Source organism: Chinchilla lanigera, unplaced genomic scaffold (genome assembly GCF_000276665.1).
Source record: "Chinchilla lanigera isolate Chin_1 unplaced genomic scaffold, ChiLan1.0 scaffold00016, whole genome shotgun sequence".
Lineage (NCBI taxonomy): Eukaryota > Metazoa > Chordata > Mammalia > Rodentia > Chinchillidae > Chinchilla > Chinchilla lanigera.
Window position 1 is genome coordinate 1,679,800 of NW_004955417.1, and position 6,140 is coordinate 1,685,939.

Below are 6,140 nucleotides of genomic sequence, written 5' to 3' on the forward strand. Positions count from 1 at the left end.
GCGCTTTGCCGCTGAGCTAAATCCCCAGCCCGAGATTGTTTTTCTTATAACGAGAAAAATAAAAACTGTATGAAGCATGAGCTTCAAAAGTGAATATATTAATTCCATTTATTACCATAATAATAAATTTCTACTGGAAGTTAGTCTTTGATTTACTAAAGTTCTATCTCAATTCTTATTGGTAGGAAAATATCTAATTCAATATTATTATTCTCTTTTTTCTTCCTTTGTGATATAAACTTAAACTTCCTTATATTTGAAATAGTCTCATCAATATGCCATAACGTATGTTTTCCAAATATTCAAGAAAAGAAGAAAATAATTAGATTAATATATTAAATACTAAGACTGGACTTTACAATGGAAGTTTTGTAAACACCATTTTTTCAAAGTTCAAGTAGAAATTCAACTCTAATGGCAATAAAGAAAATTTAATTTCAAAATTTAACAAGAACCAAAGTATATCTATAATGTGCTGTTTATGTCCTACTTAATTCTAATTTGCCTCCAAATTTATCAAATAGAATTAAATACATATCATACTTAGTCTCATGCAAACCCCATCAATCTATTATGATTCCCTCAGAGACAGGATTTGCTTTGCTTTATCAAAATTTACAAAATGCTGCTCATTGATTTAATCAGTTATTTATGCCTCTTATTTCATTCATATTGAATAGAGGGTGATTCACAAAGATATTGTAGATATATATATTTCAACTGTAATCTTTCTGCTATTTTCTGATTATCAATACAATTCCTATATCTAAAAGCAGATATTTTAGATACACGCATATGTAGGACAATAAAATTTTTTCTGTTGACATATTTGAGATATTAAGTGTATGCGAGCTTACCATGATGTGAGCTTTTTAGTGAGTGGATGAAGGCTAAGAAATTATAATGAAAAGTAAGCACACACACATGCAAATGCAGATGTTTAATGCCAAAACCAGTCTGTAGTGTATTTTAATGTAGTTGGAAAAGCTTGATAATGACAGTGAAGGGAGTAAAGGTCTTTTATCCATTTAACTATATCAAAACAACCGTTTTCAAGAGCTTGAGCTACAGACCAAGTGTAAGCTACTTACTCAATGTGCTTCCTGGATGGTTGTGTGAAGGAACACTGGATCAGGGACTAACTGCCACTTTCATGGACATTCCTGTGATGGAATCTATGCCTTTACTGCAAGGAAAATATCATCACTTGTTTGCTACAAAAACTGATACATTTTCCATAGTTGATTTATAAAAAGAAACTTTTACATCAATAAACACTTTAGTGAGTAATAAGAATAGATAAATGACATGGCATGAATGGAAGTGATTTTAGTCATGGAAAATGTCAATAACAAATAATTATTCTAGTTTCAAAGTTAACTAACTTATTCTGTTTTGCCTCAGGTCAGCCTAAAGTATGACCTCACTGAGTCTGTTTCTCAAAACTAAATTGTATAACCTAAGGCTTAACTTGTGTGTCTTATATTAAAAACTCTTTTTGTAACATAACAAAAAGGGAAAGAAATCTGTTTTTTTTTCAAAGCCTTAGCATTTTATAGTTGCTATCATTTTGCTCAGAGACAGCTGTTCAATTCCCTCCTCTCCAACCTCTTGCCTCTCAGTGACTTCCTTTTTCTGCTGACTCAGCTCATCTAAGCTTTGGGAATCATCACCATTGTTTCTTTAAAGAGTTTTATGGAACCCTAGTCTGCTTTCTTATGAATCACCAGTATTCAAACTCAGCTCTCTGTCCTAGGGTTTCTACATCTTTCTATACTCAGCTCCTGCATTGTGCTTTATGGTTTGTATTTGTTTCCTTTCCCTACAGGGGCAGGGGAAATCTTGTCATTCCTCTTCACTTCATATTCTGAAGTTATATTTCTTTCTCAGCTGGGATTCCATGGGAGTATCTCTGCCCTTTGTACACAGCCTTCTTCATTAAACTATGTATGAAACTAAAGAAATATATACTAGTAATATACTATGTCCTAGATTCTAGGATAGTTCTGTGGTAAATGTGAAAGAAAAAAGGTTTGTATATCTTTAACGTAATGCAGGAAATGTACACTAGATACTGCCCTTTCTAATAATGCTGAGCAGTGCTAATGGGAGCAACAATATTACTGAAAATACAAATAAACTTGGTAAAAGTAACATTTCAAAGTTCATCATGCTAAAATCATTAATCAGATGACACACTGTCTAGTAACTGATCACAAACTGATTTTTGAGACAACTAAAATTTTGTGTCAATCTGGGCGTGGAGGTGCAGGCCTATAATCCCAGCATTTGGAAAGCTGAGGCAGGAGGATCATTGTGAATTTGAAGCCAATCTGGGCTACAAAATGAGCTCAAGGCCAGCCTGAACTGCATAGCAAGACCCTGTCTTAGACACATACACACAAAAATAATCATAATAAATAAAATTTAAAAGAAGATAAAATTTTGTGTCTGCACTATTTCTAAAATCCTAATCATGAGAAAAAAACTAATATGTTTTGAATTTTGGTCTTATTTTCTTTAGTAATCTATGGATTCAGATTCCTGAGTTTTTGTGTGTATGGTATTTGGGATTAAGTCCAAGGCTTTATGCAGAAATGTATCTCCAGTCCTTTTATATTTTATTTAGAGACAGGCCTTCGCTAAGTCTCTAAGTTGCCTAGGTTATTCTAAAATTTCCAGTTTTCAATCCTCCTGGCTTAGCCTGCCTTGCTAAAATTACAAGGGAGTACTGCGGCACCTGAATGAGATGCTTGGTAAGTCCCTTCTAACCACTTGAGAATGCCCTGGTGCATACTTTCTCTGGGTCTCAGTATCTAGATATGTAATGTACTGTTATAAAAATCACCCACCTCAGAGAGTTAACTTAGTGAATTAATTTATATAAAAACTCAATGTTGTTTACATTTTGGTAAATGTGCAATAAATTGTTATTAATAAATTTTCAGAAAGCTGGTAGTTTATAGCCTTTTAAGATGTGGAATAAATGCAAACCAATATTCATCTGAATGCACATACAAATTGATGAAATATCTTCTTTGAAATGTTAGCTATGTTTGAAACTCTCCAGGGTCTTGACTTGTTCTCTAGTCCACAGTACTTCAAATTCTTAGAGATTGGGTCTGTTCATCTATTGTTCGGTTACAATGGACCCCATCCCACTGGGTCTGCATCTCTTTCTCACACACTGTCTTTATCCTAGGAAGAAATACATTGTTCTAAGTAACCACTGCCAAACACCCTCATAATTCATTAAAATAAATAGCTATTGTATAACAAAAGTGATAAATGAACATATGATACCTTTTCACATTAACAGCAAAAACCACAATAAATTCAACTAATCCAAAGAAGCAGAATTGTTTAAACCATATTTCTAACTTCAAAGCCATTTTACTGCTTTTATTTAGCTATGTTTCAGTGGATTTTCCAGCCTGAAAGTGTAGCATTTAGATAAACTTGAACAAGAAAAATAGTGTAATAAATTTCTATCTGTTTATTTGATGCAGTTATATGTGCTATTGTTTGACAACTTCTCTAGAATAAGAAATGCATAAAAGCATGACAGTTCTGCTTTTAAACTACCTGGCTGATTCAGTGTTACATTTCTACCTTATTTTATGAGTCCTGTAATATCAGCCTGTTTGGTTCATAATGAATGAATGATGAATAATTCATAACATAGAAAAATTAATCAAGGGTGTCTGATTTTAGAGACCTTAGTCTGAAAATAGACAAAGACTCTCCACAGATGATGAGGTGCATTTCAAAAATAACATAGATTTTGTTGTTAAAATTAGCCTAAAATACAATATATAATATTAGTTCAAAGGCAGCTTCTTAAGCAAAAGCATTCATCTGAATGGGCATATTATAACTATGTATAGATTTATGCACAAAATTCAATATAATCATCAGCAAGCAAACAATCCTGCCCTGTTTCTTCTTCTATCTAGTTTTAAATCACACTTAATTAATAAATCAGATGATCTGATGACTTGTATAAGGTCAAGTGCTTTGGAGAAATAATACTATTTCTTATAAACTCTGTAACATTGGAAAGGTGCAATTGTGATTTGTAAAGTGGGTAATATTTTTTAATACAGTATGACAATATTCTGAAAAATAGAGAAATATGCCTACTTCAAAGCTTATCTAGATATAATACCCTTACCAAGGTTTTGTCCACACAAGGCTGTTATGGTGACTTGAATGTCTTCCATCCAAATTACTGTTGAAATTTAACCCACATTATGAGGTATAAGAGTGGAAATTTAATCTGACTATTGTATTAAGAAATGGGACCTTTGGGAGATAAATTAAATGAAACCATAGGGTGGAGGTCTAATCCAAAGAGACTAGGGTTTTAAAAAAAGAGAGCCCTGAGCTAGGTTACTGTCTCATCTTGTGCTGTCCTGAACCACCTTTATACTCTGCACAGTCCCCACCAGCCCAAAAGACATCACCCAGTGTTCACACTTGAAATTCTTTCCAGCTTTCAGAGCTAAGAAACCAATAAATCTTTATTCTTTATAAATTACTCAATGTGTGGTAAATAGTTACAGCAACAGAAAACTGACTAAGAGAGAGTGAAACTATGTGTGGAAATCCTACACTTTTGCTCCTGCTCCCTCTTTTATACTATTGCATTTTACCCTCAATAAACAATACTTCTTTAAAAAGCAAAACACAACAGACAATTATGTTATAATAAAACATAGAACATGTTTGACCTCATTAAAAATATTATCAAACTTTTTACTGAAGATGACATAATTGTTACAATTATAATTTAAATCATAATATAATGGTAAAAAACACAAAAATAAAAAATGAAGAGACAGAAAACTATTATTTTATTTTTTGTGGTATGCTTGGCTACCCTGGAAACTCAAAATCACCACCTGAACAAAATGACAATTTAATAAGAAGGCAATTTGCTACATATCTATACACCTGTGTATGTTTATATATGTATAATATGCAACACCAATGGTTTCTCAGTGTAACAACACAAACAGTTGGACAATAGGAACAAAAATAAAAATGACTTCAAACTGAAATTCTAAGGAGACATCCAGCATATATGGGCAAATAAAAATATTATTAAAGGATATTTATAGGATTTAAATATTTTATTTATTAAAAAGTGACTATTTCTAGAAATAAAGATGTCAATAAAAATAGGTCAGCTTTCCCTTTAAGCATGTGAATTTCATCAATAATAAATTGCTGCAGTACATGAAAAATATATGAACTTAATAATATTCTTCAAACAATATCTAGAAAAAAAGAACAAGAAAAATAACATGAAAAATAAAAATATAGAAATTATATAGAGTTTGTATCCTACAAGTCCCCCAAAGGCCTCTACAATAAACACTTCTTGCCCTGTTGAAGATGCCGTTGGAAGGTGAAGGAACCTTTAGGAGGCAAGTGTTCTGCAAGGCAATGAAGTCGCGGTGACAGGGCCTTGAGGGGAACATTGGCACCCACCCACTTCACTCTGCCTTGGCCTCCTGGCTTCCATGAGAGGAGTAAAGTTGCCCCACCACAGGATCCTCACCTCTGTGCTCTGCTGCACCACAAGCCAAACAATACTGGAGATCACTGGCAGCGACAGAAACCTCTGAAACAACAAACCAAAATAAAGGTTTCCCCTTGTTTAAGTTATTCATCTTAGGTGTGTTTGTCCCCATTAGAAAACATCAGTTAAAATATATAGTACCTCGCCAAATAGCGGAAGAGTTTGAATATTGTCATCACCAGGAAATGATAAAAGATTGAAGAGAGGGATAAGCTAGTTACTCAGATTCAATCATTACACACTCTATACATGAATCAGAATACCAAAATGTACTCCATAAGTTTCAATGAAAATGAAAATAAAGTTTAGATGCAAATGTTTGACTGTTATTATTAAAAGGGAATAATGATGACCTATGATTATATGATGGATCAGATCAATGGAACCCAAAACTTGAGAAACATTATCCTAAAGATAAATTTAACGTTGCTTCTGATTTAGCAAATTCACTACTAAGAATTTAAAAAGCTTATTAATACTAAAAATTGCATAATTGAAAAATAGTGAATATTAAAATAATTTGACTAATCAATACAGGTGTTACATAAATTAT